At 41.2% G+C, this 12,473-nt stretch overlaps 1 long non-coding RNA gene across 1 annotated transcript in view; it reads left to right on the top strand.

The window, feature by feature from the left end:
- The first annotated feature begins 3,995 nt into the window (after positions 1-3,995).
- Positions 3,996-12,473, top strand: part of LOC106578346 (uncharacterized) — a 28,982-nt gene continuing 20,504 nt past the window's right edge. Inside the window, exons 1-2 of the long non-coding RNA XR_001322426.2 lie at positions 3,996-4,077; positions 4,608-4,619. This is a non-coding gene — a long non-coding RNA (uncharacterized lncRNA). The remainder of the gene's footprint in view (positions 4,078-4,607; positions 4,620-12,473) is intronic.

Here is a 12,473-nt window from a genome sequence, read left to right as displayed (position 1 = left end):
TAAATTAGCAGAGATTTTTTTAACAATATATTTTTGGAACAGTAAAATGGACACATTGACCACACTTGTATTAGCATTTTAAACATAATCCATGAATTCTATATTTATAAACAGTACCAGTCAAGTTTGGACACACCTACTCATTCCAGGGTTTTCTTTATTTTGACTATTTTCTACATTGTTTTATATATAGTGAACACATCAAAACTATGAAATAACACATCATGTAGTAACCAAAAAAGTGTTAAACAAATCTAAATATATTCTAGATTTTTCAAAGTAGCCTTGATGACAGCTTTGCATGCTCTTGTACTCTCTCAACCAGTTTCACCTCGAATGCTTTTCCGACAGTATTGAAGGAGCACTTGAGCACTTGGTGGCTGCTTTTCCTTCTCCCTGCGGTCCAACTCATCACAAACCATCTCAATTGGGTTGAGGTTGGGTGATTGTGGAGGCCAGGTCACCTGATGCAGCACTCCATCACTCTCCTTCTTGGTCAAATAGCCCTTACACAGACTGGAGGTGTGTTGAGTCATTGCCCTGTTGAAAAACAGATGATAGTTTCACCATCACACCTCCTCATCCATGCTTCACGGTGGGAACCACACATGCGGAGATCATCCATTCATTCACCTACTCAGCGTCTCCCAAAGGCATGGCGGTTGGAAGCAAAAATCTCAAATTTGGACTCATTAGACTAAGGGACAGATTTTCACAGATCTAATGTCCATTGCTTGTGTTTCTTGGCCCAAGCAAGTCTCTTCTTCTTATTAGTGTCCTTTAGTAGTGGTTTCTTTGCAGCAATTCAACCATGAAGGCCTGATTCAGTCTCCTCTGAAATTTGATGTTGAGATATGTCTGTCACTTGAACTTTCTGAAGCATTTATTTGGGCTGCAATTTCTGAGGCTGGTAGCTCTAATGATCTTATCCTCTGCAGCAGAGGTAACTCTGGGTCTTCCTTTCCTGTGTCGGTCCTCATGAGAGCCAGTTTCATCATAGCGCTTGATGGATTTTGCGACTGCACTTGAAGAAACTTTCAAAGTTCTTGTAATTTTCCGCAATGACTGACCATCATGTCTTAAAGTAATGACGGAACGCAGTTTCTCTTTGCTTATTTGAGGTGTTCTTGCCATAATATGGACTTGGTCTTTTACCAAATAGGGCTATCTTTTGTATACTACCCCTACATTGTCACAACACAACTGATTGGCTCAAAAGCATTAAGAAGGAAATAAATTCCACAAATTAACTTTTAACAAGGCACACTTGTTAATTTAAATGTATTCCAGGTGACTACCTCATAAAGCTGGTTGAGAGAATGCCAAGAGTGTAGAAAGCTGTCATCAAGGCAAATGGTGGCTACTTTGAAGAATCTCAAATTTAACATTATGTTTTGATTTGTTTAACACTTTTTTGGTTACAACGTGATTCCATGTTATTTCATAGTTTTGATGTCTTCACTATTATTGTACAATATAAAAAATAGTAAAAATAAAGAAAAACCCTGTAATGAGTAGGTGTGTCCAAACTTTTGACTGGTAGTGTATAAACACTGCTCAAAAAAATAAAGGGAACACTAAAATAACACATCCTAGATCTGAATGAATGAAATAATCTTATTAAATACTTTATTCTTTACATAGTTGAATGTTCTGACAACAAAATCACACAAAAATAATCAATGGAAATCCAATTTATCAACCCATGGAGGTCTGGATTTGGAGTCACACTCAAAATTAAAGTGGAAAACCACACTACAGGCTGATCCAACTTTGATGTAATATCCTTAAAACAAGTCAAAATGAGGCTCAGTAGTGTGTGGCCTCCACGTGCCTGTATGACCTCCCTACAACGCCTGGGCATGCTCCTGATGAGGTGGCGGATGGTCTCCTGAGGGATCTCCTCCCAGACCTGGACTAAAGCATCTGCCAACTCCTGGACAGTCTGTGGTGCAACGTGGCGTTGGTGGATGGAGCGAGACATGATGTCCCAGATGTGCTCAATTGGATTCAGGTCTGGGGAACGGGCGGGCCAGTCCATAGCATCAATGCCTTCCTCTTGCAGGAACAGCTGACACACTCCAGCCACATGAGGTCTAGCATTGTCTTGCATTAGGAGGAACCCAGGGCCAACCGCACCAGCATATGGTCTCACAAGGGGTCTGAAGATCTCATCTCGGTACCTAATGGCAGTCAGGCTACCTCTGGCGAGCACATGGAGGGCTGTGCGGCCCCCCAAAGAAATGCCACCCCACACCATGACTGACCCACCGTCAAACCGGTCATGCTGGAGGATGTTGCAGGCAGCAGAACGTTCTCCACGGCGTCTCCAGACTCTGTCACGTCTGTCACATGTGCTCAGTGTGAACCTGCTTTCATCTGTGAAGAGCACAGGGCACCAGTGGTGAATTTGCCAATCTTGGTGTTCTCTGGCAAATGCCAAACGTCCTGCACGGTGTTGGGCTGTAAGCACAATCCCCACCTGTGGACGTCGGGCCCTCATACCACCATCATGGAGTCTGTTTCTGACCGTTTGAGCAGACACATGCACATTTGTGGGGTGCTGGAGGTCATTTGCAGGGCTCTGGCAGTGCTCCTCCTGCTCCTCCTTGCACAAAGGCGGAGGTAGCGGTCCTGCTGCTGGGTTGTTGCCCTCCTACGGCCTCCTCCACGTCTCCTGATGTACTGGCCTGTCTCCTGGTAGCGCCTCCATGCTCTGGACACTACGCCGACAGACACAGCAAACCTTCTTGCCACAGCTCGCATTGATGTGCCATCCTGGATGAGCTGCACTACCTGAGCCACTTGTGTGGGTTGTAGACTCCGTCTCATGCTACCACTAGAGTGAAATCACCGCCAGCATTCAAAAGTGACCAAAACATCAGCCAGGAAGCATAGGAACTGAGAAGTGGTCTGTGGTTACCACCTGCAGAACCACTCCTTTATTAGGGGTGTCTTGCTAATTGCCTATAATTTCCACCTGTTGTCTATTTCATTTGCACAACAGCATGTGAAATTTATTGTCAATCAGTGTTGCTTCCTAAGTGGACAGTTTGATTTCACAGAAGTGTGATTGACTTGGAGTTACATTGTGTTGTTTAAGTGTTCCATTTATTTTTTTGAGCAGTATATATATATTTTTTTAATTATAACAATTATTTATTTATTTTTATCACAAGTAGGTCACCGACCCTAACGCCCTAATGGGCGGGCCGCCGCTGCCACATACACACTAATGCTTGCCAACAGCTTCAAAGATCTGGTAACAATACTAAGATGAGAGAATGGGACAAAGAAGCCACGTCATGCAACTTTAGCCAGGAGCACTTCTTCTACATTGAGAAAGTGCACAGGAAAAGCAGAACAACAGGTGACCAACCCAAACAAGAAATGAGAAGTGTACAAAGCCGGCTGCCAAAGACCCTAAATAATGTGAAGGTTGGATCCAACGCACAATATTCGAGGAATAGTACCATTAGCCCAGGGCTAAGAGAAACGGATAATGATTGTTAATAAACATTGTTGATTGTTAATTGTTGAGAAAAATTATATTCACAATGAAGTAGCAAAGAAGCACCTTTTAATAAAAAAACTGTCAAACCAAACAAGAAGTCGCACTTCACTTGAAAAAACTGACTGAATGAGAGAGGGGGTTTTGGTTTGTTTGAGGGAGTTTAACACAATTCGAGTGAGAACATAGCTGTTTAATTGTCTCCTGGAGCATATACCAAAAATACTTTACCATAGTCTAGAACATATAATTTCATACAAAGTGGTTACATATACACATATTCCGCCCGATACCTCAGGGGTTGCCATTAGGCTGAAACAAAATCCAGATTGTGGCTTTAAATCACATACACAACACCATGGAATTGGAGGCCAAAGCAAATATACGATACATGTGAGATGACTATTGGCTGAAAGGGATGTCTGGGGTGAGGCTCAGATGTCATATATAAATGAAGGAGATGGTTACTTTTGAACCATACATTCAAGTAGTCAGAGAGGTAAGAGTTCACTTTCCTCTGTATAAAAACCTTTATGGACTTTTCTTGACATTTAAGAATATTGAAGGTACTTAAAAGTCTTATCAAACTTAGTACATTTTTTGTATGTATGTATGTATGTATGTATGTATGTATGTATGTATGTATGTATTTATTTATTTAGCGTCACAAAAAAAGTATGGATGTTTAGGGCTATTTGCGATTGGAAAATATGTGACATCTCCTTATCGCCTTTAAGATGCAAGTCTTATCAAATGTTGGCTAAACAATTGTATTATTATAGACGTGACTTTAGCAATGTATGTTAAAGAGAGTTTTTCGCCCTTATAATTTCTCAGTCAATATTCCATATTACGGAACGTAATGTGGCACAGCGGTTGAGAACTCAATTCCTGAAATGGCAAGCTGATGGTGCCGCGATCCACTCTCTCATTTTCTTTCTTGAAGGATGTATAGAAAATCTCTACAATGACATTTAAGAAAATCCACCAAATTGTCAACAGTGACACTCAAATTACAGAAAAATATATATTGAATATCTGAGAAAGGTGTTGTTGATGTAATTAAAAACAATATTTTTTCTGTTATCTTTTACAGCAAAGAATGAAGGTAAGCTAACTAAATTACATTGGGGCTAACAGGCTAATATTTAATTTTTGTTGAAGGAGAAACAGAAAAAGATAGACAGAATTAGGATTACAGATCATGCAGTCGAATTCAAATTGAGAAATGCAGCATACCTTCATTGGAAATCTAAAAGGTCTATGTACCAAGCTGTGAAGCAAAACTGAAACATAGCCACTCTCTCCTCTCCTAGCAACAGTAGCTTGCTACATAAGTTTTTAGCTAGATAACGTTACTTATATCCCGACAACATTGACGCTATATTTTTGTTCTCAGCCACATTCATCTAAGCCACATTCAAAATTGAATTCAAGCCAGATAGCTTACATTATTGAAATTGTATCTGTTTTGTTAGTTTATGTTGTAATGTCAGTTGTTAGCTATCTAATCTAGCCAGGCTCCCGGGTTCACGTCTCGTCCGAGCAGCCCACTTATGGCACAAGTATGCTAGCTGGCTAGCTAACTCATCGTATCTTGACAACATTAACCCTCAACATAATTATTTTATTAAATTATCTCAGCCATAGTCACAATTACATTCAAAGCAGATGAACTATCTAACATGCATGAGCTCAGATCAGCTACAAACATTACATTTGTTGAATCTAACCAACCTCTCCACCTTATGTAGCTAGCTAGTTAGCTACAATAGCTAATTAAAACAATTCTCTGAAATGACATAATAGCATAATGCCGTGACAGTTTTATCAAATATAAGTAGAACGTTATGGCTATGTCTATTCTTACCTTGATTGTAGCAGTATTTGTTACTCTTTGGCCAGGATCGAGTTTGGGAAACATGTTGTATAAGATCACGCTTGATCTTGTGTCGAATCTGTTGATTCCATCTTCTTTTGGTCATCCTCATCGTGGTACTCGGGGCCCGGGTATCTTCCTTCACTGTCCCTGTCCCACACTGGTCTCAAACCAGTATATCATCCTCCACTGTCCCTGTCCCACACTGGGTTCAAACCAGTATATCTTCCTCCACTGTCCCTGTCCCACACTGGTCTCAAACCAGTATATCTTCCTCCACTGTCCCTGTCCCACACTGGGCACAAACCAGCGATCCTCTGCTTGCAAACAAATGACTGTCCTCCTTGACAACATACCAACGGTTTGAAACACCCAAAAGGTACCAATTGGATGGCTCCATCCACAACATTTCAAGCTAGCTGTGGAGTGAGTTTACAGCAAGTTCTTAACCGGATTAAACATTTGTATATGATCATGTATAAGTGTAGGTCTGTGATTCTTCTCGTGACGCACCTGCCCTCGACACTACTCATTCATGTTGCCTCTCTCTTAGACCATGGTACTGTACTCCTCAGTCTTGCCTTCGTGGCTCTTCAGTGAGATGAGGTGGTGGTACTGGGGGGTTGCTTTCTCTCGGGCTCATTCATCCAAGGCATGCCTCTCCAGAGGAACACTGAGGGGGGAGAGAGGGATAGATGGGAAGGAGACAAAAATTGACATGGTCTTATCAGTAAGGAATACCAGTATAAATACAGGTATTCTGGTTGTAAATGGGGTACTTGTCGAGGCAAATAATGCATTACTAAACCTTCTAAAAAGACATCGAAGAGCCGTTGAAGAGCTAAGGGGAGAATACTCACATGTACATGGAGAGGAAACAATAGGTGGAGTTGACTCTGTGTCTCCTAGTTGAACATCTCACTGGAATGCCAGCCATTAGACAAACATCAGCCATTAGACTAACAGAGAGATACAAGGGACTGGTGGTTAGTGCGTGTATCACTAGAGTGGTGTTCTACTCAGGCTTTTATAAAGCTAGCTAGCTTCAGTTAGCTTCACATTCCAGGTCAGGCTTCATCCGTACTATGACGGTGGATAATGGTCGCCGCCTGCCGCTAACTCTGGCAGGCTTGTAACTGTGTGTGCATGTCACACATGGCTAGTCGAATTCAAATCAACATCTAATTTTATTGGTCACATACACATGGTTAGCAGATGTTAATGCGAGTGCAGCGATATGCTTGTGCTTCTGGTTCTGACAGTGCAGTAATATCTAACAAGTAATCTAACAATTCCCCAACAACCACCTAATACACACAAATCTAAAAGGGGTGAATGAGAATATGTACATATAAATGGATGAGCGATGGCTGAGCGGCATAGGCAAGGTGCAATAGATGGTATAAAATACAGTATACGCATATGATATGAGTAATGTAAGATATGTAAACATATTACATTGGCATTATTTAAAGTGCCATTGTTTAAAGTAACTAGTGATCCATTTGTTAAAGTAGCCAGTGATTGGGTCTCCATGTAGGCAGCAGCCTCAATGAGTTAGTGATTGCTGTTTAGCAGTCTGATGGCCTTGAGATACAAGCTGTACTTCAGTCTCTCGTCCCCAGCTTTGAAGCACCTGTACCTTCTGGATGGTAGCGGTGTGAACAGGCAGTGGCACGGGTGGTTGTTGTCTTTGATTATCTTTTTTGCCTTCCTGTGACATCGCTGTGTATAGACTTTTCTATTGTATTATTGACTGTATGTTTGTTTATCCCATGTGGAACTCTGTGTTGTTTGTGTCGCACTGCTCTGCTCTATCTTGGCCAAGTTGCAGTTGTAAATGAGAACTTGTTCTCAACTGGCCTACCTGGTTAAATAAAGGTGAAATAAATAAATAAAAAAAATATATATAGGTGTCACGGAGGGCAGGTAGTTTGACCTCGGTGATGCGTTGTGCAGTTAGTCAGGGTTTTGGGTGACAAGCCAAATTTCTTTAGCCTCCTGAGATTGAAGAGGAGCTATTGCGCCTCTTGGAACTCGAGACAATGCTGAAACATCAACCCATAGGCGAGTCAGTGCTACCTTTTCATTTGTGACAATCAAAATTAAATAAAAGTTATCTTGCAAATTCAGCAGGCTATGGTGTGAAATAGGCTTTTTAAAAAGTGCCATCTTTATCTTATTATTTATTGTTAATGCCATCTTTGGTGTGCTTATCAATGCACTGGCACTTTTTCCCCACTCCTAATGCTCCTGCTGTCTGTGGAACGGCTTATTGCGATGTGGCCATAGACATAATCCATAGAAGGGTTTTGGATCTCTAACCCTGACAATTTGACTGTTAAACTCATGGGTACACTAGCAATGGCTGCCAGTCTTGACTTGAATGGGAACTGTCATCTATTGATTATACAGTGGCAAGAAAAAGTATGTGAACCCTTTGGAAATATTTGGATTTCTGCATGAATGAGTCATACATTTTGATCTGATCTTCACCTAAGTCACAACAATAACTAGTAACACACAAACAATTATATGTTTTCATGTCTTTATTGAACACACCGTGTAAACATTCACAGTGCAGGGTGGGAAAAGTATGTGAACCCTTGAATTTAACTATAGGCTATCTAACTACCCAACGTTTATTGACTTGATTATTTCCGTCATTCTTAGCTTAGCTAAATGGTATAGACGTTGTGCGTTCTCAATGGACATTCAGTAAATTCGCTCTTGTTATCTACACCAATTTCAGAGCACCCTCATCTGAGTGTACCAGAGCGCAGAATAATTAATTTATGAGCGCTCAACACCCGTTGAATTTAGCCGGTGTCAGTAAACGTTGGCAAAAAGCCAAATTAAATTGTTTCCAGCAGCACAGTTACAGTCACCAACGCTCTGGTTAACACGAAAACTGCCTTACCAGCTCTGCTAGGGTGAGCAAAATGGTCAGAGTGGTCTCATTTGTGTCTGGAAGTAGCTAGCAAGCTAGCCAGCGTTAGCTTGGGTGCTTGACTGCCGTTGTAAGGCCAGAATACTCAAATCAACCCTACTCCTCAGCCAGAACGTCCAGTGTGCGCTCTGAGAGCTGACAAACTGACAATCTGACAACGCTTTGAATTTATGAGCGTCACGTTGTACAGCGCCATATTTTCTCTTCCATCCTAATGGTTTTAAATTTTTCATGGATTAGAAACACCATCATATTAATGAAATTAATTAAGCATGAACCAATCAAAAGTTTGGACACACCTACTCATTCCAGGATTTTTCTTTATTTTTACTATTTTCTACATTGTAGAATAATAGTGATGACATCACAACTATGATATAACACCGGTCTCCCGAGTGCCCTGCCTTCTGTAGTACAGACATAGCCTGCTTGCTCTCCCTTATGTAAGGAATTGGGCACTTTCCCATGTTTACTAGTGTATATCGTAGACTGCACAGTAGCCTAATAAACACATTTCGTTAATAAAATAATTATAAAAATACTCTTTCGAAATGCAGATGTTGATTTAGTTATGGATCCAAAATGAATTACTATGGGAATGAACATCACTGATTTACAGAAATATTGGAACAAAGTTGTCTAATGAAGGCAAACAATTTAGAATCGTCCAATTCTGTAGCCTACTCCCAACCGTCAAGTTGTACAGCGCCATATTTTCCATTCTATCCTAATGGAAACCCTGAGGGTTTCGTTTTAATCTAAATAGAAACATCATAATATTAATCAAATTAATTAAGCCAAATTTCTTAAAATCCATCCCATATACTATGTTATTACAAAAAGCGTTTAAATTCTCTAGTAATGCCAATATGGAATACTATCAAATGCTTCTCAAAGATGCCCTCTTGTGGTCAAACTAGCAATAACTTTCATTAACAGAAAAAATGTCTGACAAATAGATAACATGCCACAGAATGCTGCAGCAGCCTGCAAGGGATCCCGTAGTATGACGGAACTTTTAAAGGAGGAACCACTGTGTAACCTAGATATTAATTTTTCCGGCATATTCATAAATAGCTAGCTAAATAACTGGCTAGGCAGCTAACGTCATAACTTTTAGGACCTATACCGAGACGTTTTCTCTGACAGGAAAACTATTATTGGTAACGTCAGCTAACAGGTTAGCCTCTTCGCTCTGGGAGACCTGTAAGGTCATTGGTGTATCCAATGTGTACAGGTCTCCCGGAGTGAAGAGGGAACTAGCAAGAGGGATATAACTAACTAGCAAGCCTGTAGTTAGTTGAAGATGTCGCTTTGCCAAATGTCACAAGTCTGTAGCTACCTAGCCAGGCAGGTAGAAAATCTTGGCTAGTTTGGTTGTCTGTGACCAAACGCTAGATATCTAGATAGTTAGATATTTGCTAGCTAAAGGTAGCGTCCCCTAATATTGCCGGTACGATGGCACCATTCGCTAACTTAACTAACGCTGTGTAGCTGGCTATAATGTTAACATAGATTAAAAAAGGAATACAATTACTTATTTGGTTACAATGACTGAAAGCCCTATCAAACTAGCTAGCTGTGTATCTTATGGTGGGGGGGGAGGGGGTATAGTTATATTTTATGAAATAGTTCTTATGAAAGTTTGCTAGCTCGCTATCAATGTTCAAACCTTATCTGACCTAGCTAGCTATCTAGCTAAGGTAGCTAATTTTATGTTCAAAGTTTAACATTGTTTGCTAGACACAAACAGAATGATACATGGAATGATCTGCACAAAAAGGCAACCAAGCAAGGTCTATTAGCTAACGAATCCCCTTTGGCCTGTTTTAATTAACATTAACTAGCTAACGTTTTGACAACCGTCACTTCCCAGAGACAGTTTCAACAAACAAAGCAACAACTTTCTACCTTTGATAATTCTAACCTTTAACATAATAGCTACTAGTGATGTTAATTTTGATACCGGAGCTCTGAGGATTGCACATTTTGGTCACCAAAAAAAAATGGGGAACGGAAAAAACCTAAATTGCACCACCATCTAACCCTGCACCTATACACTATCACCAAAAACCCACCAACCCATCCATTACTTGGCCCCAAACGATCCTACACTAGGCCGTCGGGCTGGAAGGATGGAACACCTTCTCTCTTCCTGTAGATCTTCTGCACTAAACTCTCTCACACCCAAATATTTATCTGTTGCTGCAACAAACACATCTATCTTCTGTGATTTCCGCTCCATATGTACAGTGCAGTTGATCACCATGGCTATAAATGCAAGAAATACAACCTTACTAAAACGCATTCTCTCTGGCTTTCTCTCTAAGGACTACTCACCTTGGGCTATCCTCTACTGTCTTCAATGCCTCAGCATAGGAAACTTTCTGCCCCACTTGAACTCTGGCAATCTCAACCCGTCTCTCTCTCACAGGGCACTTCGTATCCCCAGCTGCATGGGCACCCCCAGATTTAACACAATGCTTTCTCTACCCCAATTGTACACTCCCTGTGACTATGCCCTCCTGCACATTTCTCACATCGTGGGATCTCCCTTTTACACAATACTGCAACGTGTCCGAATCCTTGGCAAAGCGGAATCGGAACATAGACCCTCACAGAATAGCAAATATACCCTAACCTTATCAGGTAGAAACTCTGTGTCAAAACTCAAGACAGACAGGCTATTCTCAGTTTCGCCATTGCCACAGGGTCTACGTCTTACCAAACGGCGAGCGTCACAAACACAAGGAATTGTCACACCCTATTCTGTTTCACCTGTCTTTGTGCTTGTCTCCACCCCCCTCCAGGCGTCACCCATCTTCTCCATTATCCCCTGTGTATTTATACCTGTGTTCTCTGTTTGTCTGTTGCCAGTTAGTTTTGTTTGTGAAACCTACCAGCATTTGTTACCCTGCTCCTGTTTCCAAGTCCTTCCCGGTTCTGTCTGCCCTGACCGCCATTCTATACCTTACCCCACCTCACTGGATTATTGACCCCTGCCTGCCCTGACACTGCCTGCGGTTCTGGACCCTTTGCTCCTTCTCTGGATTACTGACCCCTGCCTTTGACCTGTCGTTTGCCCGCCCGTATTAGAAATAAACTTTTGTTTCTTTGACACTGTCTGCATCTGGGTCATACCTGAAACGTGATAAGGAATATTTATTTTCATTTGATCCACCTCTACACTCAATGCTACCCCAAAGCACACCAGAGGTTGAGCTCTGAGCCGCGTGACTTGAAGCACCCTCTTCCTCTGGGACAATGCCACTTCCCGAAATGCCGCCACCTAAAGTACTGGAGTGTGTATTCAGTCACAGCTTAGACTAAATAAACATTAAGAAAAAGTAAACCCTCACACCTGATCCTGTACTACTAAGAAAATTAACTTCTAACAAACCCTCACCCAACCCCCAAATCCCTCAATGACCCTACACAATCTTTCCCCCTCGTCCACATACCGGTACTTAAACAATGTAAACACATGCATCACTGTTTCAAACATACTGTACACTTCAGGTGTACATAACCAATCACATGCTTTCCAACCAGATCTAAGGAGTTCAATGTACAATATCCTAGACGTAACCATGCAAAAACCACCTCTTCCTTCCTAATCAGACCTTTCAATCTTGGTCCACCAACCTTTCTTTGGGCTCTACATTAATAGCTCTGATCTTACATTTGGCCTCACCTACTTCTCCCTGTCTGAACTAACTTGACTGTGTATATCAGGGTTCCCCTCATGTATGCATATTTAAATCATTATATAGTTCATAAACTATTAACGTAATTGCAAGACCTATTTACATTTGGTCTAGTTTAAACTGTTAAGGGGCTGTAAAATTTGGAAAGCAACAACTTTAGGCTGCCATGTTTTATGCCATTTCAAATAGTTATAGTGCTTGGTGTCAGGATATGTCCTACTATGATTTTCTTTTGTCTTAATTAAGCCGAAAAAGAGAACATTTAAAGCTCATTTGATCTGTGCACTAACAAGGCTTTTCAGCACAAGCAGCTTGACTAACAGAAACGCTGAGAATCGAGAAGCAGGTAAAGCGTTTAATAAAACATGGAACGAGACAACAGAACAGTAGCGTCTACACATAAACACAGGAACAATACTGACTGGG

The sequence above is a fragment of the Salmo salar genome, chromosome ssa19 (assembly GCF_905237065.1).
Source record: "Salmo salar chromosome ssa19, Ssal_v3.1, whole genome shotgun sequence".
In the NCBI taxonomy this organism is placed as follows: domain Eukaryota; kingdom Metazoa; phylum Chordata; class Actinopteri; order Salmoniformes; family Salmonidae; genus Salmo; species Salmo salar.
The sequence above is the reverse complement of the archived record's forward strand: the minus strand, read 5'-3'. Positions and strand labels throughout refer to the sequence as shown.